A 25,810-nucleotide genomic window follows, 5' to 3' on the forward strand; every position below is an offset into this window, starting at 1 on the left:
ACTCGAGCCTTCAGATCAGCAAGTTAACAGCTAACACTGAAAGCCTGTCAGAAGCCAGACTTGGGCCAAGACAAAAAAACAGAAAGAAAACACTGACAAACGACACCATAGGGCCAACAGTCAGGGCGCAGATAAAAAACAAATCAATAAAAAACCAGCCTGTGAATTCACCACTATCATTTTTCAGACTATCGTTTGTTTAGCGACTATTAGTCATCATCCTCAAGTTATTTTCGGATTTAAAAAATCCTTAACACCACATACAGTACAGTTTCATAATTCATCAAAACAATTAAACATTGTTAAAATAGCATCATGATTAAAAGCAGAAGAGAATAGCAATTACACTGCCTTTGTGAATGATACAGGATAAACAATATTTCATTAGATAAAAACTACTCTTACAAATGTGTGTAAAGAGTTCACGACACGCAGCACCAATGTATGATAAAGTGCAAGTAACAATCTATAAGGGAATAAACCTCGGGGCACATGAACAACATTTAAAAGTAAGACAGGCCAGGGCTCGTCACGCGGCCCCAGATGCGCAAAACGCAGAATTAAAGAATCCATATTATAACAGCGTTTTGAAGCCACGTGCAAAAAGGCGGACTAGAACATACAACCTTTCAAATGCCCCTGCGGGAATGTATATCATAATGACCCTCTAGTATAGGCTGTGTATTTCTGAGCAAACATTGCTGGAAATTCTCTATAAAGTCATAATATCAGTTATTGGATTAACAACATGGTAAAACAGTCACAGTCCGTACTCATGCATCACTAGTCAAACAGCATACTTGTTTTTAACATTCCAATGCACCACAAATGCAGAGAAGGTGGTGTAGGCAATATGCAGTTGCCTTTGAAAAAGTCAACAGGGTGCAGGCCACGTGAAGTGCATACTGTACTCATCAATTCTATATTACTCTGTAACAAGCTGTACCACCCTAAGTAACTGTGCTACGCCCTCTTAATACACTGCAGTGATACATTATGCAAGCAGCCCCATATCTCCCTCTACACAACGTCATATGGCACTGGCCAGAGCTCCTTGCCGCATTATGCTACAGCTCCAAAGCAAACTGCATCAGCCCTGTGATGTTGAGTGCCTGCTCCATAACACACAGCCTCGCTCTGTACCACAGCCCCATAAGAATGGTTCCATGTAACCCTGCATCAGCAGGCCTACATCTTATGACGCAAGCAGTGAGAGTGGGGTGTTAGTGGGTCTTAATTACCACTTATAACACCACCATCCTATCATTTTTTAATCCTGTCCGTGGAACCTAATAATAAAGTTGCCTTTGGTATCCATGAGTCAGTTTTAATATTACCTACTGCAATTTGAGTTGTCTTTTGTTGTGTCCAGTCTCGAGTCATTGCATGTGGACCTTATGGTCACGTCCAGTGTCTGTGTTTGTGTGTATATACATTTTCTGTTCCCCCTCCCTATGCTCCGTCCGTTGTGTGGCTACGCTCGGACGTCGCAGCAGACCCTATGATGAAGCATGTCACACACATTGTGTGTGAGTGAGGGCAGTTTTTCACCACCCAGAAGCGTGCCAGTACTTGCACCGGGGTGTTGAGTCTGTGTTTTTTGTTTGTTGTCTCCGCCCCTCTTTTGTGTGGTTATTGTAGTTGTTACTGGGGGTTCGGGGTGGTAGACAGGTATTTAGACCCTCTCCCCTTTTGTGTGTGAGATGACTACATCTTATGCTCACACCCTTCAGGCCAGGCGACTTCAGACCCTGTTAGACGTGTTACAGACACAGAGGTGAGCCAGGCAGACAGGCATCTTTAGAATGTATGAGATGCGTTACACAGGCACACAGAGGCGAGCCAGGCAGGCAGGCAGTCCCTGTGAGGTGTGTTACAGGCACACAGAGGTGAGCCAGGCAGGCAGGCCTCTTCAGACCCTGTAGATGTTACAGGCACACAGAGGCGAGCCAGGCCTCTTCAGACCCTGTGCGGTGTGTTACAGGCACACAGAGGTGAGCCAGGCAGGCAGGCAGGCCTATTCAGACCCTGTAGATGTTACAGGCACACAGAGGTGAGCCAGGCCTCTTCAGACCCCGTTAGGTGTGTTACAGGCACACAGGTGAGCCGGGCCTCTATAAACACACAGGTGTCCTGCCCCGGTGGTACCTCACCTTGAGAGGTGAAAAAGAGCAGAGGTCACTTCTGGCCCAGAGGTGCAGCAGAGCAGAGAGGCCAGGGCCCTCCTCTGTGAGGAGGGAGTCCAGGGGATAGAAGATGCGGGAACCTGACAGACCCAGTCACTAAAGCCCACCCCACCACTGGCCGTGTAACCTTTCCTCCTCACCCTTCTATCCTTTCTCTCTTGCCTTGAGTCTGAATATATCACGCTCTCCACATATTAGGGCAGCTCAGCAACTAAACACTATCATTCTGGTCCACAGTCATATTGATATCTGGCGTAGCAGAAATCCAGATGCCAGAGAGGGTACATGCATCACTTTACATCACAGCACCTGGTCCAGACTGTATTATTGGCTTGTAACAAGTGATATTGCATCCTGGACCATAGACGCACTGCACCTGCTGCACACGTTATCGGACCATGCCACGGTAGTATTGCACTGGATGATACTGCAAACATTACCCCGCGTGTTCAACATCTGGACATCTGGTCCATAAACTTTGTCAAACTCTTGGACTGGTTGGAGCGCAAATCAAAACTCTGGGCGGGTCTGCCATTGTCCCTGGCTGGAAGTATCACCATAACAACAAGCATTTGCAATCCAATCAGTCTAGCCTTTGGGACATTATAAGTATTTTGCTATGCAGCACATTATGGTGGGTGCAGCAACATTTACTGTTGTACTGAGCAGGAAGCAGTGAAAATGTGCAATGCCACAAGCCACGGCCCACATGTATAATTAAACGCCACCGAAACAGAATAACTAGTGCAGTTGGTATGAAATGACTAACAAAATCTTCACACATCTGCACACAAACAAATGTTTTCTGTATGTACACATTGCTCCCATGTATCTGCCTCGTGACAAAGATTGGGGCTCAGTCATGCAAGAGGGTGTGATGGAGCAAATGCTATTCAGAGGGGGATGAACCAAAATACGTGCCAATTACATCCACAATCACAGATCTGGAAGTACAGAGTTCTGCCACAAGGGAAGTGCAGCGCAGACAGGTACATAAATGCCCACTGCCTTCTTTGATGATCACATAATGGAAGCTTATGTGTTACTTTATAGAGGCCCTCCAAGACACATGCATGGAATTGTGCAGTCAATTTTACATGGGCATTGAAATCAGCAGACCCTGTAACATATAAACATGGCTCATGGGAAGGTCGAGCTGGAAGCGCACCATGTGTAAAATATTCCGAGTCTGTGCAACTTATTGTGCTAAATAAAGTTCATTATTTCACAGTCAAGTGGTTAAAGCAAGATTTGTTTGTCTGAGAAAAACTGTACTTTTTGAAAACGGAGACACCCTTTGATTTGTTCCTTTTACACTACTTCTGTCTTCTTACTCCCACTCGCCTCTATTTAAATGTGAACTGATTCCATAAGCAAACTGAAACTGCCATCTTACCCATGCCCTACCCTTAACCCTACTTTCTTCCCCCTCCACCTTTCTCGCTTTTTTGTTTATTAACGTTAATGCGAACACTTCCCTTTAGCTTTTTTCGGAACATTTCTATTAGATCACTAATAGGTAGCATTCTTTTCAATGTATTTAATTGAAATACGCTTTTCCCTTTGAACAGTCCTCTTGTGATTGTTCACCTATCCTTCCACATAACTCCTCTGCTTAAAGGGGCCATCCAGTGTATTGTATTGTAATTGCATTTATTTAGCACTTACTACCCCTGACGAGGTGTCAAAGTGCTTTTTCGGCAAGTAGCACGTTACTCCGGGGTATTGATCTTGAGCACAGCTTGCCTTCCTCTGTTATCATTGTTATACACTACAGTTCCCAAACTAGGGCATGCAGGATGAGAGACCTGAACAAGCTAACACTGCCTGACCATAATAAAATGGCTGCTTTAAGCAGCTGCTCCGTCTTTCTCTAATGCACTGCCTCCAGGGGAGCTCTGAGATTGCGTCTGCCTTCGGGGAACACATTTTCACAGTAATAGGGCGCACTGCCCTTATTTGAGACCAGTGCACACATTTGAAGTTGTGCAACAGAGCAAACAGGGACAATACACCCTACACGGCTCGAGTTTGCCTCTGTAGAACAGGCAAAGGACATTCCCGCTTCAACATCCGCCCATCCAGATTCCCATTCGCTACACCATGGCAGGTGTTCATGTGCAGTGAAGCCCTGCTTAAGAACAGCTGGAACATCAAACCACGTTTGATTATTCATGGCTCAGCTACAAGATAAGGCTACGCATCAACTGACAAGCCTATCTTTGAGTAGTAACCAATGTGACCTGTCACATGTTAGCTTTTCCTGTCTAGTAACATCCATAGCGCACTGAAGCTGTTTGATCGGTGACATGTGGAGCTGAGCAAATAAAAGATATAAATAGATATGAAGCTAAGTCAGACTTAGCAACTCTGACGTCGTAGCAATTTCAGTGTGGTACTACTGTCATAGGACCTAATGCAAGCAAGGAAAATATGCTTCCGTGGCCGCCACGTTGTTAGTAAATTGGGCTATAGCGAGCTCCTTAAAGACACGAACCCTAGTGCATGCATAGTACTACTTAGCTAGCCATGGCCTGTCCTTGAAATTTCCAGAACATCCTGAAGTAGGGCGGGGAGGTTGTGCCACCCACTGTCCATTCCTCCCTACTATTACTTTGTGAATGAGCGGTAAAGTGAGCAGGTACCTGCTTCTCCGAGGAGGGCGGCCAAGAGGACCCCCAACAGCAGAATCGTCTCTGGGCGCCTCATCCTCACGGGCAGCTTCTCCCCTCGGGGTCCGGACTTGGGACGAGCAGCGACTTAGAGCGAGAAACAACTGACTGCGAGGCGACCTCCTAAGTAACTGCAGCGCTGAGCTCACTCGGGTTACTGACTGGAGCGCAGGGAGCACAGGTGAGGAGGGAGGGGAGTGACAGTGTGGAGGAAGAATAGAGACAAAGGTAAAGGGCGAGTCTGACACGGAGAGAGGCACACTGAAGGGAAGACTTTAGTGCTATGGTAGAGAGAGATAATTACGAGAGAAGGAATGAGCCACTGAGAGTGACTGTGCTTGAGGTCAGTTTACCGAAAATGAAGCACAACTGGCACATTTCTGCGATAGAGAGGAACTTGTTAATTAGCAAAATGGACGATGCCAAGTCTACTGCAGCAGACTAATTTCCATAACTAAAAAACAAGTAAACACAGCTATCGTCTTGTCCTAGTGCTACGTAACCGACAGCTCTTTCTGCCCGACTTCTTAAGGCAGGCCGCAGGCAGGCTTAAGGAGATGCGGACATGGACAAACTTTCGCTTATATTACTTTCCGAAACAATATACCCCACTCACTCACTCACCTCCTGAACCAGGGGCCGCTCTTTCTAATGCAGGAGTTGTTCTTTCATATGCCGTTGGACGGACGTGCTACTGCCGCCGGTGCTGCCACGAGACGAGAGACAGAGAGGAGAGGGAGCCCCGGCCCCTACTAGAAACTCAAACTTCTCTGAAATGTCACGGCGCACGTCCCCGAATGGCCAATCACTGAATGGCTTCACATCCTGAAGTCACAGTGATTGGCCATGATGTGCTGAGCCTAGCCAGTGTGCCCCACCCACGCGCGGCATCCAATAATGGATTGCCTGCGGTGGCCCAGCCAATCCTGTCGCTGCATATGCGCCAGGATTGGCTAGAGAGGCACACAGACTACTCGCCCTGGAACCTTTAAAATGACCAATGACGGGGCCCGGATAAAACAGCACCACCCCCTGGCCCCTTCCAGCCTCTAATGGGAACTGTAACTTCACGCTAACGCGCATGCTCCGGAAAGTTTTCTCCTAAATTCCTCATGCGCAGACTGTAGACCACCAGCCAGCCAGCCCCACCCCCTGCCAATCCCTATTACATCGGGTGTTTCCCGCAAGCGGATTCAAGCGGCGCTTTATTTTATTATCGTCGGTGCTCTCACAATGTCACGCAGCGCAGGTGCGTCCACAGGCTTAGTGGGGCTACGCCCCTACGCCCCAATGGACGCACCGCTGCTGTTGTCAGGGTGAACCACAAAAGTTGCTAAATAAACCTAGGTAGCTTTGCACAAAAGCAGTCCATATTAATTTAGGGGGAACGTGTAAAGTAGTTATGCAGCACTCAAAGAGATAAAAGTGAGAATACAACACATACAATAGAGCAAAGTTTTATTTAAAAAAATTACACTAAAATAAAAAAAATCCAGTCAGTAGAACTGGAGATAGGAGTTTATAAAGTTTTAGGTGAAAATAGAGCCAAAATGCACAAAGCCCCACTTATCTGGTTGCAAGTTCAGGTTGACCGTGATGAAGCACGGGTCGAATACAGAGACCAGTTCAACCCCCTGAAAAGTTATCTTCTCAAGTCCCCTTGGGAAGCTGTCATGCGAATTGGCAGGTGCTACAAGGAGGTCATCGTTGGCGCGAGGACCAGGTCGGGAGCTGGGCATGGTTGCTGTTGTAGCATGAAGAGACTGTCATTGCTGGAGCTTTGTATTGGCAGTTGACTGGGGCTGTTGGTGCAAAGTGTAGGTCTCGTCGGATCTTCGCATTGGGGTTCGTCATGGGCAGATGGTTTTCCCCCTGAAGAGGCTGCTTCACGTTGGAGTGGCAGGCATGAGGCATGTTTTGGGGTGCTACTTTAGTGGGTGGCATAAGGGGTGCTGCTACCCACTAGTAGCAATTAATTTGCATCCCCAATGCACATGTAGTACCATTTACTCAAGACTTATAAGTATATTAACTGTGCCAATTAGGTGTAGACCAGTTTTATCATGTTTTATAAAAAGAGCACAAGCATTTGTGTTAACCCCTGGTTAGAAGGGGCAAGGTGCACAAACTCCTAATGTCAACAGAAACGAGTTCAGCAAAAAAAGGGGAGTGGAGGCAAAAAGTCCAGGGGAATACCACGCCTAGATTGTCAGTACAGTAAAAGCAGCAGACAAGCAAGAACAGTTATGTATTGATGGCATCCGCACAAGCCCCTTCACCACCTCATTTTTCGACCTTAGAAAATGTGTTGTGTTTTCGCTGCTGAACAAGTGGTTTCATGGATCAAATTTTTAAGGAAATTCTGTTGCTCCATATTGAGATTTTTTTAATCTTTTGTGTTTCATTTTAATTTTCCATTCTGGTAGATCAGAACAGAACCAACCTTACTTAACTGGCCTTTATATTTGCAATGGGAACCAAACAAGTTGATCTTTTGATCAGGGGCGGCTCTAGGCTCATGGCAGCCCTGGGCAGGGAGCGTAGGTAGGGGGCCTTGGAGGAACGCAGGCGCGGAGGCCAGTGAAGAGGGGGAGGGGTGGGGGGGGGGGTCAGGGTGTTTGGAAGTGGAACAGAGCCGGAGGCCACCAAATCCCTGCCAGGGGCCGCCACGCAAATATGTATCCATCCTCAGAGGATTATTATATTAAGGATATATATTGGCGTGGCGGCCCCTGGGGTTTGGCGGCCCTGTGCAGGTGCACAGCTTGCACATGCCTAAGGTCGCCCCTGTTTTGATGAAAAGTAGCGACATGACAGAAGAATTCTTAAGTGACCCATTGGTAATTGTGCTGAAAAAATAACCTCTCAGTTGGGAATCTGTAAATGAAATCACTACTTGAAGGCCACCTCCAGTAGATCTCTTTACAACTGATTATTATTAACTGGAGGGGAGACAGGAATACACCTAAAAATGTGATGAGAAGAGGGTATACTTTTATTTTAGTGTTTACTGCCAAGCCCACTCAGGTAAGTCTTGCAGGTACACATCAAGTTGGCTTATAAATGAATCAGTGGTGTCAATCAATCAATCAGGGTTTTGAAGCGCACTACTCAGCCGTGAGGGTCTCAAGGTGCTGAGGGAAGGGTGAGAGCAGCTCCATTGGGGTCATTCATAGAGCCAAATCTTGAGTTCTTTCCTGAATTGGTGCAGTGTCGAACTTTGCCAGAGGTGGAGAGGGAGATCGTTATAGGTCTTGGCTGCGAGGTAAGAGAAGGACCTTTCACCGATCTGGTCCTGTAGATGTGTGGGACAGCTAGGGAGTGGTCGGCCTAGCGGAGACTTCTCCTGTGGCCATTGAAGTAGAGGCGGTCAATGAGGTCTGATGTTGTGGAGGGCCTTGTAGGCGTGCGTGAGCAGCTTGAAAGTTGTGTCAATGCTATTAAAAAAACGGGTTACAGAGGAACAGTGACTTCAGTGCTCTTTACCTGTGATAATATACAAAGCCAAAATTAACTTACAATGCACAGAGTGCACCATGCTTACAGTAATGGGCATTGCAGCATAACGCATGGGAAGGAGGTGTAGCATTCCAAACCTGCTCCGCGGACTTGCAATCAGTTAGTTTGAATGGTGCAAATCTTGTGCTGAAGATGGCATATTAAAAGTTAAAATTCATGTCAGAGCTTAGAGGTACATGATAAGGTGATGATAAAGGCATACAAGGGGGTGACTGTGATTCAGGAAAGCTCTCTAACCGTGTAGTTACACCATATTTGGGGCAATATAATCGCTACTATGCAGGAGGTCTTATATCAGGCCTAAATAGGCCTGATATAAACATTGATGGACTGGCTACTCCATCACAAACAAGACAAGTACTTTGTGTGCCAAACTTTTGGTCCTACTGACAGCTTTCAGTCTGCGGTGCCCCTGTTGGTTCTGTCGATGAAAAGTTTACTCCAACGGCCTGGCACAGTGCTGGCCATTGGAGAAAGGGTATCACACCCCTATTTAGAGCAGACGGTCTGATGTCATTGCTTTCTGTTTCTCACCGCAGGAAAAATTGTTGGTGATAAACAGAAAAATTTAACTAATGATTGCATGTGGGACCCATTAGTTATGTGTTTTTAAAAAACAAAAAGATTGGTGGACAGCTGTCAAAATTAATGGCTTCCTTCCGCCAAAAGTTTGGTACCTTAAGAAGAACTGTCGTGACAGCAAGTTCAAGTTCAAGGTAAAATTTATATAGCGCACTACATACCCAGAGGGTCTCAAGGCGCTTTTGGGGGGGGGGGGGTTTACTTATCGAATATCCAGGTTTTAAGCTGTTTTCTGAAGGCTAGGTGGTTTTTGGTAAGGCGGAGGTGGATGGGAAGGGAATTCCAGGTTTTGGCCGCTAAGTAGGAGAAGGATCTTCCCCCCATGGTGGCTTTGTGGATGCGGGGAACAGCGGCGAGGGCTTGGTTGGACGAACGCAGTTGGCGGGTGGGAGTGTAGAAGGAAAGGCGCGTGTTGAGGCAGTCAGGTCCAAGTTCGTAGAGGGCTTTGTGTGCGTGCGTGAGGAGACGGAACGTTATCCTTTTGTTGACGGGGAGCCAGTGAAGGTCTTTCAGGTGACCGGAAATGTGGTCTGTGCGGGGGATGTCTAGTATGAGTCTGGCTGAGGCGTTTTGAATGCGTTGGAGTTTTTTCAGCAGTTTTGCGGTGGTGCCGGCGTAAAGGGTGTTTCCGTAGTCCAGACGGCTTGTAACCAGTGCGTGGGTGACCGTTTTTCTTGTTTCGGTGGGGATCCAGCAAAAGTTTTTTTGAGCATGCGTAAGATGTTGAAGCATGATGATGAGATGGCGTTGACTTGTCTGGTTATCGAGAGAGAGGAGTCCAGGATGATGCCCAGGTTCCGTGCGTGATCCGTCGGTATGGGAGCTTTTCCTAGGGCCGTTGGCCACCAAGAGTCATCCCAGGCGGAAGGGGATGCACCTAAGATGAGGACTTCCGTTTTGTCCGAGTTCAGTTTCAGACGGCTGTGCTTCATCCACTCGGCTACTTCTTTCATCCCTTCATGTAGGTTGGTTTTGGCGGTGATTGGGTCTTTGGTGAGTGAGAGGATCAGCTGAGTGTCATAAGCGTAGGAGATAATGTTGAGGTTGTGTTGACGTGCGATGGTTGCGAGGGGGCTCATGTAGACATTGAAGAGGGTAGGGCTGAGAGAAGATCCTCGTGGAACGCCGCAGATGACTTCGGTGGCCTCTGACTTAAAAGGGGGGAGGCGGACTCTCTGAGTTCTTCCAGCGAGGAACGAGATGATCCAGTCCAATGCTTTTCCTTGAATTCCGATGTTGCTGAGGCGTTGTATTAGGGTGCTATGACAGACTGTGTCGAAGGCTGCGGAGAGGTCGAGGAGGATGAGGGCGACTGTGTCTCCGTTGTCCAGTAGAGTTCGAATGTCGTCTGTTGCTGCGATGAGGGCGGTCTCGTGCTGTGTTTTGCTCGGAAGCCAGACTGTGAGGAGTCGAGTGATTTGTTGGTTTCGAGGAAGGCGGCGAGCTGATTGTTGACGGCTTTCTCAATGACTTTGGCAGGGAATGGGAGGAGTGAAATGGGGCGGTAGTTTTTGAGTTCGGTGGGGTCAGCTGTGGGTTTCTTCAGAAGGGCGCTGACTTCGGCGTGTTTCCATTTTTCTGGGAATGTGCCGGAGTTGAGGGAGCAGTTGATGACGTCTCGGAGATAGGGTGCGATAATGGAGTCTGCTTTGTTGAAGATGTGATGGGGGCATGGGTCTGGGGATCCTGAGTGGATGCAGTTCATTAGGCGAATGGTGTCTTCTGTGGTGATTGGGTTCCAGTTGAGAAGGTTATTCGGAGGAGGTACAGGTTCGGAGGTGAGAGGGGTTGACTGGTTTACGGGTTGGTTGTCAAACCTGTTATGAATGTCGGCGATTTTGTCATGGAAGAATGAGGCGAGGGAGTCGCAGAGGACTTGAGAGGGGGTGATGTCGTTGGAGCTGGCGGTGGGGTTGGTGAATTCTTTGATGATGTTGAAAAGTTCCTTGCTGTTGTGGGCGTTGTTGTCTAGTCGGTCTTTGAGTGCTGATTTCTTGGCTGTCCGGATTAGTTGGTGGTGTTTGCGGGTGGCGTTTTTGAAGGTGGCTTGGGTGATAGTGTTTGGGTCTTTTTTCCAAGTTTTTTCAAGGGAGCGACAGAGTTTGTTGGATTTCTTAAGGTCATCATTGAACCAGGGGGCGTTCTTGCTTCCTTGCTTGATTTGATGTTTTTTCAAGGGTGCTAGTTTGTCGGCGGTTTGGGTTAACCATTGTGTGAGGTTAATGGCGGCTTGGTTAGGGTTCGTCGAATAGGCAGGGGGTTTTTAAAGAAGTGATGTGGAGATCTGGTCGACTGTGATTTTGTTCCAATTTCTTCGCAGAGTTGGTTGAGGGTGGTTGTGGATCGTGGTCTTATTGTAAATGAAGTGGATGCAACTGTGGTCCGTCCAGTGGAGGGCTGTGGTGTGAGTGAAGGAGATATGCTTGCTGGAGGTGAAGATAGGGTCGAGTGTGTGTCCTGCGTAGTGGGTGGGGGTGTTAACAAGTTGTTTGAGTCCGAGGTTGGCGAGATTGTCCAGGAGGGTGGTAGTGTTCCTGTCGTTGTTCTTTTCCAGATGGAAATTGAGGTCTCCCAGTAGAATGTATTCTTCTGAGGGGAGGGCGTGTGGGGTGATGAAGTCAGTGATGTCTTCGCTGAATTGTGTACGGGGTCCTGGGGGTCTGTAGAGGAGGGTGCCTCTGAGTGTGGTCTTGGGGTCGGTGTGGATCTGGAAGTGGAGGTGTTCGGCGATAGCGAGGTTGTCCTCTGAGCTGGTTGAGACGCGGATGGTGTTCTTATGGACGATGGCGATGCCTCCTCCTGTTTGCTTGGTGCGGTCCTTACGGATGATCTTGTAGCCGTCCGGGATGGCTATGGTGATGTCTGAAGCTGATGAGGCATTCATCCAGGTTTCTGTTAGGAAGGCGATGTCCGGGGAAATGGTGTCGAGTAGGTTCCAAAGGTCGATGGCGTGTTTGTGAACCGAGCGGGTGTTGAGAAGGATGCATTTAAGGTGGTTGGTGTCGGATCTCTGTTTGGTGTTTGTGGATTTGGTGTGGGTCTTGATGGAGTTGTACTTGCAGGAGGGGCAGGTGAAGTGTCCATGGGTGTGTGCCGGTGCGGCTTGGGCACAGTTAGGGAGTCGGCCGGGGTTAAGTGCTAGGAGGGTGGATGAGTCGTATGTAATGCGGGAGGGGTGGGTGATACGGGGACCAGGGGGTCTGGCGCTGGGCGCGGTCCAGGCGCGGACGGGCTTACCTTTGGCGCACCTTCGGCGCGCTTAGGGCGCGATCGCTGTGCGTGGACGCTGCGCGTAGGTCCATCTGTCATAAATGGATAAAGAAGGGGGACGGGGCGAGGGAGGGTCAGCTGGGAGGCGGGGGGCGGGGTAGGATGGCCAGTAGGAGCTGGAGGGAGCGGGGGTGGGGCCGCGGGGGAGCAGTGGCGGCGTGGACGGGCTCAAGGCACAACAACAATGCTGGGAGGTCGTGGGCACGATCGCTGGCACCGTCAGGGGCACACAATGCGGTAGCAGGCACAAATTAGCTGGCACACAATTACAATAAAATTAAAATTAAAGTCACTGGCACACAATCACAATTACATTAAATTCAATGCGGTCGCAGGCGCAATTCTCTGGCACAAAATGCGGTCGCAGGCACAATGCAGGCAACGATACCAGGCACAGTGGCAGGGTGCAAGATGGCAGGGCAGGAAGGCAGGGCAGGATGCAGGTCGCTGGCACCAAATGGCTGGGGCGAGCTGCGAGAGGAGCGACCAGTTCTGACTGGAGTCAGGCTGGACACAGCTCCTCGTCTCGCGTTACCAGTGTAGGTATGTTAGTGGGAGGGAGGGTCAGCTGGGAGGCGGGGGGCGGGGTAGGATGGCCAGTAGGAGCTGGAGGGAGCGGGGGTGGGGCCGCGGGGAGCAGTGGCGGCGTGGACGGGCTCAAGGCACAACAACAATGCTGGGAGGTCGTGGGCTCGATCGCTGGCACCGTCAGGGGCACACAATGCGGTAGCAGGCACAAATTAGCTGGCACACAATTACAATAAAATTAAAATTAAAGTCACTGGCACACAATCACAATTAAATTAAATTCAATGCGGTCGCAGGCGCTATTCTCTGGCACAAAATGCAGTCGCAGGCACAATGCAGGCAACGATACCAGGCACAGTGGCAGGGTGCAAGATGGCAGGGCAGGAAGGCAGGGCAGGATGCAGGTCGCTGGCACCAAATGGCTGGGGGGAGCTGCGAGAGGAGCGACCAGTTCTGACTGGAGTCAGGCTGGACACAGCTCCTCGTCTCGCGTTACCAGTGTAGGTATGTTAGTGGGAGGGAGGGTCAGCTGGGAGGCGGGGGGTAGGGTAGGATGGCCAGTAGGAGCTGGAGGGAGCGGGGGTGGGGCCGCGGGGGAGCAGTGGCGGCGTGGACGGGCTCAAGGCACAACAACAATGCTGGGAGGTCGTGGGCACGATCGCTGGCACCGTCAGGGGCACACAATGCGGTAGCAGGCACAAATTAGCTGGCACACAATTACAATAAAATTAAAATTAAAGTCACTGGCACACAATCACAATTAAATTAAATTCAATGCGGTCGCAGGCGCAATTCTCTGGCACAAAATGCGGTCGCAGGCACAATCCAGGCAACGATACCAGGCACAGTGGCAGGGTGCAAGATGGCAGGGCAGGAAGGCAGGGCAGGATGCAGGTCGCTGGCACCAAATGGCTGGGGCGAGCTGCTAGAGGAGCGACCAGTTCTGACTGGAGTCAGGCTGGACAGCGGTTCTATTGTCTGTCATAGTGGCGAATGTAATGTCCTCCACCACCCTGACAGACCGAGTAAATACTGCCGTGCTATAAACCAGGCCGCAATGTATTGGGAACCGTTTGTGCAAGTGTTGCATAAACAGTAGTTTATCCTTTGCTGTAATGGTGTTTATGATGTACTGAAGGTTCTGTTTCCTCTCTGGTTAGACTGGGGGTATGAATAGCGCGGCGTCGTTTGAGCAGGCATACCACCATGTGAAAGTTAATTACTTTGATACAAAACTTAGCATTTCAGGCTGCTTAAATGTGTTTATTGTAGATTATTTGATTACCACGGCTTTCAGTCTGGAATGTAAATATTGGAAAATACAATGCCTGCAAAACTGCAGAACATATTAAACCAAGCTAAGCATAAGGCGCAATCTAATCATGTATAGAATACACACTACCTACAGTAATTCACATGAATTAGTCTCGGAGGTAGGGCAACTCAGTGAGTTAAGCACAGGCTGGGCACAGCATGAAAGCCATAGGCTTGAACTTCATTAAAATGAATATCATCTAGTTTGGTTGTACTGAACCCTCTTGTTTACAGTAATTAAAAAAGGCAAAAATGCACTAGTGCCCACCATATAAAAACAAATTGTGAGTGTGCTAGAAGATAGACCTAGGTTAGGATTCACATCATCTTTGGCACTGAAGTTGCCTAAAGATTCTGCGATGCACATCGTTTTTAGGTAGCTCTATACAATGCAATAATATGATTAGCTGACTTTGTGGTGTTAGAAGTTTGTAGAGTTTGTTATCCGTAAACATCCTAAAGTTTCCTTTAAAAAGTGTCAGGCTTTGTATTCTTTACAAACTTTAAGTTGCTAGAAAACAATTCTGCAAAAGTCTGGTTTTGCAGAAACAAATCTCAGCAAAAGCTCACTGTTTTAGGGAAATTATCCTGCAAACAAATGTTGGAAGATATTTCTACCACAAGCAAAGTTTTTTAAATGTTTTTTATAGTTGCTAACTTCATGAAATAGCAAGCTTGTAAACTTTGCAAAACTTTGTAAGCAATATTTAGGTTTTCACCTTGGCTAATAATTTTTAGGGGTGGGCAGTAAACTCCACTCCTCCAGCGAAGTTCGTGGAGTTTTGCCCCTACACCCTTTGCTTGGAGTGTGCCATTCAGCATAAACTCCCAACAACCGCTGAGTGGGAGAGTTTTTCTTGCATGCTGCTCGCCAGCGATAAGTTGGTGAGCACAAGCGAGAAAAAAGAAGCACTAGACTGCCCCTTGGTGAGATTTCTCAACGCAGGCAGTCGCGACAGGTCGCTAGAGCTTGCGTTGAGAAAGTTGCCGCACACATTGCGAAAGCTGTTGCTCGAGTAGAAAATCCACTCGAGCGACAGAAAGAAACAGCACTCTCTAGTTTACCACGGAGTGCCATTCGTGCTGATTTTACAATGTGGGACACGCTCCTGGCACTAAAATCTCATGTCGTTTTTAGGTCAGTAACTCCGTGGAATTCTGTGGAGTAAAACTGCACAGGTTCCGCCCACCCCTAGTAATTTTTGCTTTTTCCAGATATAATATTCTTGGGTTCCTTGAATTGCTTCACTCTTTTCTTCAACTTTTATTGATTAAGTAGATGCTAGATTTGCAGGATGCAGGCTTTACGTATCAGACTGAATATGTGCCAGACACCTGGCATCTATGTTTTCTTACTTGACATGTTTACTGCTACTCTTTTTTTTTATAATAGACCTGTGCAGGGTGGGTGCCTGGCATCATTACTTCAGCCTTTTCTAGCTTGTATTTGGTAATTGATTTCTGCAGTGATGTTGGTGGCAGTGGCTATGAGTGACATCTGTTTGTTTTACGTGCTGGCCCCTGTTGGTGGCACATCCAAACTCACCTTAGGAAAAAGAATTGCAGAAACTGTATCAGCTCAGATTTTTTTTGCTATGCTCTGTGGTGTTTGCAAGAGCATGCTAGAGGCAAAGCATCATTCATTGGCGAGCCCTCATTCTTCATCTACGGGCCCGTAATTTTGAAATTCTCCATGTTAGAACTCTGTTCAGAGAGCCGCAAGTCAAATGGGTGCCTTGGCCCAACTGTGGTGATTGTGGCCTTTTACTCCTGATGTCCGGGGGCCTGACCTACTGTGGATCCTGAGCAACTGGGTCAAGTACCCCTTCAGCACTTTACTCTCAGTAATAGCTTGGGTCGAGCAGTACAAGGTTCCCTGGGAGAGATTGGGAGGTAGATACAGGGGGGTCAACAAAGGCTCACAACTCAAAATATGCACAGCAGCAGCAATAGATTATTATCCAGCAAAATTCTCACTTTAACAGAAGAATAATTCTTTTATTTCACCACTACTCACACAAAGGGAAATAAGACCTTCACAAACAGCTTCCACAGTCCCCCTTAGGTCTAGGCTCGAGCGTTTCTTCGGCAGTACCCTGTGTCCCACTAACTCCTTGCTCTAGCGATAGTGGTTATTCCCCATTCACTATAAGCAACATCCAGAAATAAAACCACCAGTAGCTATAATCTCAAGAGCTCCGCTTGGTGGTTCGCGGTCATGCAGCCGCAGCGACCGGAGGTTCATCATGGCTCCTCCAAGTTGGGTAAATCCTTTTGTGGGCCCCTTGGTGAGTGGGTGAGGTGGAAGAAAGTAGTGCAAAGTTCCTGACACTGACCTCTGTCATGGTGCTGATCTGCATAGGTCGGGACTGCCGCCTTTGCCCTCTTGTGACGATCCTGATCAAGTCATGAATGTTGCTTTGGCATACAAGGTCACTGTTTCTCCATTGCACACTTGCTCTGACCCTGTTGGCACAGCAAATTCCTTCACAGCTGCCCTCCTGGCATACGTGGTCACTGATTACTCATGGCACATGGGGGGGTGACCCGTTTCCCACTGCGATTATCATGGCTCACTCCATGATAGTGCCCTCCTCTGGCATATGGGGTCACCAACTTTTTCCTGCAGGTGGGCACCCCCTTGATCGATACACCAGCCGTCTCCTCACATGTGAAAAGGGAGTTGCTCCCTCCAAAGCACTCCTGTTCCTCAGAGGACACATTGGTGTTGGCAAGCAACATGTGCTGGTGCTTCAGGCTCTAGGGCAGGCAGTCTTGGATTCCCTGAGTGATGTCCTCATACCTAGCTGGGAGACATGCAGGCTTTGGCCCCCAATCCTGGTCACTGGCAGAAGTCTTGCAGCGCTTCTCATCTCACACAGCCCGACTGGCTGTTTGACAGTTGCCAACTTTTGTGGTCTCAGTCTCCCCTTCTTATAGTTCATTTCCAGACACCCAATGTGTTTTAGAATCTGAATCTTTAAAGGCTATGTTGGGGGCCCTTTGCTGGTTTCTTTTGAATGGTCCACCCTTCTGCCCTCTCTTCCTCCAGAAAGCAGTCTGAAACAGCAGGAGCGACTCCGAAGCTGATAGTCCCACCACACAGTCCATGGGAGGGACTAAAGCTCACACTTGGATGTAGGCCACAGTGATATGTGGAGCTCACCCCTACTCTTTTTAATTCTCCTATCAGCCCCATCTTCTTCCTGAGATATGCCCAGGCCCCTTCCTTTTGATCTCTTTGAATCAAAGAGCATCCTTTAACGTTTACTGGGGAGCATGGTCTCCCTTCTCCAGTGTGTCCCACCCAGCTTAAAGGAAGGCAGCAATACACAAATCTATCTGGGGGGTTCCTTTACCTGCTCTTCTCATGTTTCACCATGCAGCCCTAGATCTCCCTAAACGGAACCCAGAGACAACCATGTACTCTACCATCCACAGGATCACATACACCCAGCACACGTATACAGCATACACATACTGCACAGCATTACGTCCTTCATGTATTGTACCACTCACAGGCACACATACAATCGTCACATTCAAATAACATACAAGCACTGCACAGTACTGCATTATCCTTGTATGATACTACTCAAAGGTACACATACACCCAGCACATGTACACAACCCAAGCACTGCACATCCCTACACACCAAACAGATGTAGGCCGAGGGCTTGGAAGTCATTTAGGATCTCCAAGTGTTGCAGTGACCACCCCTGGCTTGCCTCGTGCAACCCCTGGTACTGCCTTTGCGACCCCTTAGTTGCATTTCTTTTTTAGAGGCATTTAAGATCCTCACGGCTCCCCAACCGAGCCAAGACAACTAGATATGTATGCTGTTAGCTTGCTTTCAATCTCCTATGACAGGTGTCATGCTTTGTTAGCCGTGGAGACACGAAAGTCTCCAAGACTACCTGACAGTTCTACACAAATCTGCGCATGTGCGAGTGCCTATGACTCCGTCTGACTTGCACAGCATCACAGCAGGAGAAGATCATTGCCACCTGCAATCTACCTTTTCTGTTAATAACAAGGCTAGAACAAACGCCTCCCTGCCCTTTAATGGCGCGCACAAGATTCCCACGTCCTCAGTCTGATATCAGTCACTATACTGGGCCCTGAAGAAGGGCAGGTCGATAAGGATCAAAGCGGAGCAAAGTAGAAAACAAGCATCAAGTTAGTGAAATGAATAAAGGTAAACGGACTTGCACGTGTAAAGTTACTTGGAGCAGCCAGGTTATGCGCATATAGTCATGTCTTGTGTCTGTAGATATGTGCGCGTGCATGTGTAATACAAATAGGTAGACTTGTTTGTAATACGTTGGCATTTATGTTTAAGTTTGTGCCCTTGTGTTTACTGTGTTTCTGTACATTTGTGTGCATATTGGTGTTTATAGTGTTTATAGTTCTATTCCCCCACATACCTGTGTACTTTTGCATACGCCTATACTGTACATGTTTTTGTGTAGCTCATCCTGCATGTATGCATAGGTACATAACATACACACATAGCAGTTGAGCTAAGCTTCAGTAGAGACTCCAGAAGATTGGCTGGCTCATCTTGGAAACACTGCCCTTGGCAGTAAGTATCTGGCATTTTTAATAATCAAATAATTTCACATTAAATACGTGAACCACATGATGCCTGAATCTCTCGATTTATGTAAGTCAGTTATGTTCATTGTTCTGTTCAGGTACAAAGAAGAACTGTGGTGTGAAATTTGTTGATCAGCTTTTGGCGAAGCTGGTGCAGTTTGTGTTCATTTACTTGTTTGGCCATAACTCTATGTGTGTGTGACTTTTTTCCCCCAAATTGTTCCTGCTAATAGGTAATTTGCAATTTTTGCACATTTTCAAGTTTATTTTACAGAGATAAAGCACCCTGTCATTTCTAGTGTAATATTCTGTTGGGAAAATAGATTGTACATGAAAAGTAAGGTTGAAGATTTGTGTCGACAAACTCAATGTGTTGTTAAAATAGCATCAATGGCAGAGCCGCTTGTTTGAGAAGACCCATTCTCTCTGACACATGGTGAGGTCAGGCTTAGCCTTAGAATAGGCTTTGCTACAAATTTTATAATGGCTACTCTTACTGCCCCCTCAGTTTCTAGAACCTTAAGTAAATGTTTATTCCCTCGCCTTTCAAGTGACCTGTGGAAGTAATTATTGGATGATTCCTTATGTGCTACTTAGTTCAGTCACTCACTTCATGAAGAAGGTAGAAATGCTTTTAATATTCTGCAATTTTATAAAGCATTGGATTACTTTACCATGCTAGATGGGGAACAGAAATCCCTAGTTACTTATGTGGATCTGCATGAGTCCATTAGAAACTATCAGCTAGGATTTCTTGATTTGACATTGTACCACTGGCGATTCTTCAAAGTGTTCAGTCCCACAGGGGAGGAACACTGGCTTTGTTTCCTGAAGGGGGAGACAAGGATCGGGTGGATCCCTTTCCCGCTTTCATCGTTTTCGCCGCTGGTCAGAGGCTGTGGTGGGCTCAAATAGTTTGCAGATCTTCACCCCATCTGTGACAAAGTGGATTAATGAGGAGTCTCCAGCTCCACTCTCCATGATTGTATGCCTGCCCTTCACAAAGCACCAATGTGTGGGCTTACTCTTGTAGCATCTTCTCTGAGACTCTTCACACCACTCTTAACCCTGCTGGCCAACAGGCTCTGGATACCGCAGTATTGTTGATGCTAGGCCTGTTCATGGTTCAGCCTACTGAGCCTACCACCACTTATCTAGGCTAGTAAAGGCATTTCAGCTCCCTATTGCAGTCACCTTGGAAGACCCCTTGAAGAGACAGAGGTGTGGACCTCTGAGAAGGGATGGAAATCAATGCTTTTGTTAATGAGCTTATGTGTGAATGAACATGTGTGCATGTTTATGCATGTGAATATATGAGTATGAGTAAATATTTGTGGGGTTTACTTGTACAGAATGGGACGCTACTATGATATATCTTTGGCATTCTCGAGGGATCCCTGTTAACCCTGATATAATGACAGCTTATACAACACATATTGCAGGCATGCTTGGAAATGTGAAAGTTAGCCCTGGTGTGATCGTAAAATCCATGACATATTTCTAGGCACTCCTCACACCTTGTCAACTATTGCGGTTCATCTGAGACATAGTAAACCTGGTATGATGGCCTATCCGTTACATATTTCCTTGCATTCTTAGTGACATGCTGAATAATCCTGACATAAGGAGAGTCCACCAGTGACATAACTGGTCACATTCTTGGTGGTGATCTGGTTATCCCTGGCATTAAAGTGGCCCATGGTAGCCATATTGTGGGCATTTCAGGATAGGTTTGACAATCCTTGGTATAATAGTGATTCACTATTTTCTTATTGTGGAAAATGTTGACAAAATTCTGGCTATCCTTGAAATAACAGTGCCCAACTTTCACATTTATTTTATATTCTTGATACAATTCCCAATATATTAATTTGTTGTTAAATATGCTTGATATTTGTTGATGATAAATCAACATAAAAGGCAGAGTCTGTCTGTGTCTGACCGTGTGGTAGAGAAGTGCTGGATGAAAGTAATCAACAAATGTTAGACCAAAGGCGCATTGGCTAAACATTTTAATGTGTTGCTTTGTCATGGAAACATGATACTTCTGTTAGGGGAGTTGAGCTCAACTATACAAAATTAAAATCTTGTATTTCACTATGAATATCTGTATTTTCAGAAAATGGTAAGAATGACTGCACATCTGAATTCTTTTTATAGCAAATGTTAAAGTGATATCATTCTGTGTTCAAGAGACTGCTGATTTCGGTTCCTTGGTTCCAGAGGGCACATGCTGGCAAGATTGCTATGTCAATTCAATTCAAAAAGTGCTTTATTCGAGTATTACTCATAAAAGCAAGACAAACAAACATACAATTAAAAAATCAATTAAATTTACATAATCAATCAAACAAGCACATACATATTTTAAGAATTTAAAAAAACAAGGACACATCATATATACAGGTGCAGAAATCATTACCGTCAACAAATAGAGACCAGAGGGGTAAAATTCATAATAGCAATGTAAATATCCCCAGGAGATCATATTAAAAAAGATTTCATTACAGTAAAAATCGATGTTCAAGCCGATGACACATTACATAAACAGAAAATAGACGAGTGTCTAGCAGTCTCTGGTCAATTAAAAATTTTACAGAGAATAAACATTAGTTTAGCAATCTCTGACTATTCACCAAGCAATTACAGAGAATAGACAAATGTCTAGCAGTCTCTGATCGACTTAATGGCAATAATTAGTTTGCCAGCAGTCTCATCCTTAAAACCCACGCCCATCCCAGGTACTTTGCAATTGCAATATTGATCCATTCTTCAGTAGTAGATTTTATTATACGCAGTGCCACCATACTACTTTTTGTACCTAAATTCCTACACATAGGAGCCAACCAGGCTTGCCTTGGGGCAGAATATACTGGGCAGCAAAACAGAAAATGACCTAGGGTTTCATTTCCTACCCCACAGGCTGGACATAATGCTACCCCCCCTGGTTTCCATTTAGCTGTTAGATTACAGAGGGGGAGCGAACCTACCCTCATTTGAAATAACAGTTTCCTGTCCAGGGGTTTCGTTATGTAATCCCAGTACTTTTCATAAATGGGGAACGTTTTAGCTTCTAGGTAGCCAGTGGTCATAGTCCCACTGTTGGTGTTAAGTAAGCTACTATTAGCTACGTGTTCCCAGAATATGTCTTTTAGAACAGTCTTGGAGGGAAATAAAGCCCCAGCAGGATCTGTCCATAAGGCATGAAGTCCTAAATTAAACAGTACAGTCTTTAGTGTTTTAAACCACCTAATTTTGTTATAGTGATCGGCTTTGATGACATCAGAAAACCCTTCCGCGTAATGAGAGAGTTCTGGTGTAGTCCAAAGCCTGCGCCAGAATAAAATCGGGCGCAGTTTGGCCTTTTCCGTAAGCTCTCTTCTACCTAATTCGTATCGCAGGGGCAATAGTGGGCTACTCTGTGGAGTACCCGTCAACGACCTCAGAAATTTATTTTCAGATAGTTGGAGTTCGTGGAGGTTTTCATACCCCCATAACTCCGCACCATACATGGCAGAACCAATTACTTTTGCCTCGTATATTATCAGAGGTGGTTTAATAGGTTTAGTCTTTGACTTCCTATACTCCTTAATTATAGTGCCAGATAGCTGCTTATGCCTTAATGTAGCAATATTAAGGTGTTGCTGCCACTTATTGTCATTGGAGATCAAAATCCCCAAATAAGTGAAGGATTTTACAACTTCAAGAATGCGGCCACTCATGGTAATGTTCGATTTAAAATTTCTATGTGGGTTAAAAGCCATGAGTTTTGTCTTGGTCGCATTCACCTCAAGTCCGTGGTCAGTGCAGAACCCGTCAAATATTGCCAATGCTTTTTGCAAGCCACTGGGGGTTTTTGATAAAATTAAGGTGTCGTCGGCGAACATTAAAATGGGGACTTTCTCCCCAGCGAGAGAAGGGGCATCCACAGCCCGAGATTGCATGCGGGAAACGACACCATTAACAAAGAGGGTAAACAAAGTAGGAGCCATTGAACAACCCTGCCGAACCCCGCGCTCAACAGGGAATTCGGCAGTGTTGTTCCCATATCCTCCCCATCTTATTTTGGCATAGTTGCCCTCATGCAGTCGCATAATTAAAATCAACAGATCCCCTGGGACCCCTAGTGTCTCAAGCACTTCCCACAGTTTCGCCCTCGGTACCAGGTCAAAGGCAGCCCGCAAATCAACAAATGCTGCATACAGGCTGCCTCCGCCTAGCACCACGGTCTTCCACTGTATTAGTTGGAAACGGAAGACTTGATCCATGGTGCTGGTTGCCCTGCGAAATCCAGCCTGAAAGGGGGATAAAATATTTTGTTCCTCAGCCCAATCGAGCAACCTATTGACAACTACTCGGCCCACTATTTTCTGAATGGTATCTATTAAACTAATGGGGCGGTAGTTACCGGGCTGAGCCCGATCTCCTTTTTTGTATATTGGGATGATTACAGCGCCCCTCCAGCTCGCTGGGATATCAGCCCCCCTGGTAATCAAATTTATCAACAGATAGATGTATCTGCACCATCTATCAGTGTCATTCAAGAAAACATCAGCCGGCACCCCGTCAATACCAGGAGCCCGCCCACTTCGAACAGTTTTTAGGGCCGCGAGTATTTCGCTCTTAGTGAAGATGTCATCCCCAGTTGATGAACCATGCGTGCACCTTCTATCCACTGCCTGTTCCCTAGAAGCATACTGCTCACTAAAAAACTTAACCCAAGCATCCTGGGGGACATTATTAGTGCATGCTTCTTCTATCCTATCATGTCCCCATTTAACTATATGCCAAAATAACCTGGAGTCCTTACGGTCACTTGCATTTTTTAGGTTATTCCAGTGTGCCTCATCCCAATCTTTTTTCGCTGTTACTATACACTGTTTGTAATGCTTCCTAGCAGATCTAATTGCTTCTAGATTTTTGTTTTTAATAGCATCACCCAAGGAGGTTCTTGCCAGCCTACATTCGTGATTGTACCAACGTGCTGGTCTGTGGGCATGCATCTTTTTATTTGCCGGTTTCAGGAAATGGCCTCTAATTTCATCAAAGAGAGCTTCATGGACCTTAGTGGCATTATTTTTACTAGGAAGAAGCCCAGTTTCACCCTCAAGGGCCATGATAGCCTTGTCAGTTGCCATGCTTATTTTTTCCATAACCAGCTGATCTGATTTAACACTAGTCCACCTAAGCCTGCGTAAATCGTTTGTAGGAACAATCAACGGGGGTAAGGGAACAATAGAAGCACTGGGGGCAGTCACATCAGACAGCCACCATTTGTGGAGAACGCAAAGAGGATTGTGGTCACTCTCAATCCTCTCCTTGACCTCCATATCAACAATGGATGACCATAGGGCCATACAGCATATAACATAATCAATACGACTCTTAGATCTTCCATTATCAAAGGTCATGGCTGATACTCTGTCTGACTTAGTACGACCATTCAGAGCCCTTAACCCATATTCAAGGCACATAGCATTCAGGCTTAGAATATCCTCGGTCCAGCGAGTTATTGGGGTTAAATCAAGTGCAGGGATTTCCCACATATTATCTTCCTCCGCACCTAAAAAAGCCTCACCAGGGTCAAGGGGTTCAAAAGTACGATTTAGGTCTCCTGCCAGTATGATGTTGTTCCCAGAAGAGTAAGTGTCTAGGTAACTGTACAGAGACGATAAGACCGCTGATTTACCAGCATTTCCCCCTCTAACATATAAGTTATAGATGTCAATGGGAGTAGAGGAGTCCCTCTCAAGTCTAATGAGCTGGATGTCTTTGTGATTTAGCTCTATATTTTTTACTGAGATCTTCAGGGACTGGCGGACCCATATGGTGAGACCTCCCATTGGTCTCCCTTTGGGGCCTTTGATTGCCGGTACATAATAATTCAAATACCCCAAAGCATAAACAGGATCACAGGCCCATGTTTCTTGGAAAATGCAGACGTCATACTTGCTAACGAATTCAAACCACTCTCCACAGTCCATTTTGGAACATAGCCCTGCTATATTCCAAGATAGAAGGTTCCCAAAGTCATGCTCCCTGCATATTTCAGGACTGAGATCAGGCCTATTCGTATTTACATCCACATTAACATTGCCTTCAACTGTTAAATTTGTTATTCCCACTAAAGCATCTGGCGTACATAACTCATTTGGAGAGGCCATAGCTCGATTATGCCCCCCTGTTGCACACAAGGATAAGGGAGTTTGCAGCTGGGGCATACAATTAGTTATTTGTCAATCACAAGCATCTAAATTGGAAAGAGCAGAGAATCTATTTTCTAAACCTAGTCCCCACTCAGCGGAACCAAAATTCTTACAACCCCTTTTGGTTACGACATTCCATTTTGTTCTTAAGGTGCTTGGATTGGGGCCTCTGCCCTTTCGGGGGTAAAAGAAGTCAAGGGTCAATGGTACGATAGAAGCGGAGCGTCTCTGTGGTGGAAAAATGTTAGGCAGTATGTTTGGTAATGCATCAGGGTGAGAAAGATTAAGCACAACGCAATCGCCCTTAAACTTTTTTTCACTGTTTCCAATCCACTCCACTCTTCTTGCATTTACCAGTTCCTCGGCCAGTTGCTGTTTCCCCCACGGAGATATGGCCATGTTGTTGGTTAGCCAAGATAAAGATTTATTTAAAAGCGATGCTGTTGTTACAGCTTCACCAGAAGCCAAAGGGGGCACATTTGCTAAAACAAGAACTAATGGCGAGGCTTCCACCACCAGCTCACATGACCCTTTCGAGGTAATAGATTCCCCAATAAAATGGGCGGGGGGTGCAACCCCTGAGCTAGTTTCCGGTAGGGTAATCAGAGGAGCCACTGGGGGGTTTGGAGTAACAGTGAGTGGCAATTTACTTGCTAGAATGTCATTAACCAGAGGTTGTACATTGGACGTAATCCCCACTTCACCCAGCATTTTACCAAGGAGACCTTCCAGTTTAGTCACTTCAGCAGATAGCTTATCAATTTTGCTTATCAGAGGTTTAACTATTCCTTTGATCTTTATATCCATCAGACTGCAAAATTTCTGAAATTGAATGTTAGAGAAGGTTGCATGTGTTTCCCCCAAGGGATCATCCTCCTCCACACACGAGATTTTCCTTGGTGGTGTAGCAATTTTATTTTTAGCTGACCTTAA

The 25,810-nt window shown here is 46.5% G+C and overlaps 1 protein-coding gene across 2 annotated transcripts in view; it reads left to right on the forward strand.

Moving 5' to 3' along the window:
* Positions 1–25,810, forward strand: part of BNC2 (basonuclin zinc finger protein 2) — a 1,233,205-nt gene that overhangs the window by 320,506 nt on the left and 886,889 nt on the right. The window lies entirely within an intron of this gene.

The sequence above is a fragment of the Lissotriton helveticus genome, chromosome 2_1, assembly GCF_964261635.1.
Source record: "Lissotriton helveticus chromosome 2_1, aLisHel1.1, whole genome shotgun sequence".
Taxonomy (NCBI): domain Eukaryota; kingdom Metazoa; phylum Chordata; class Amphibia; order Caudata; family Salamandridae; genus Lissotriton; species Lissotriton helveticus.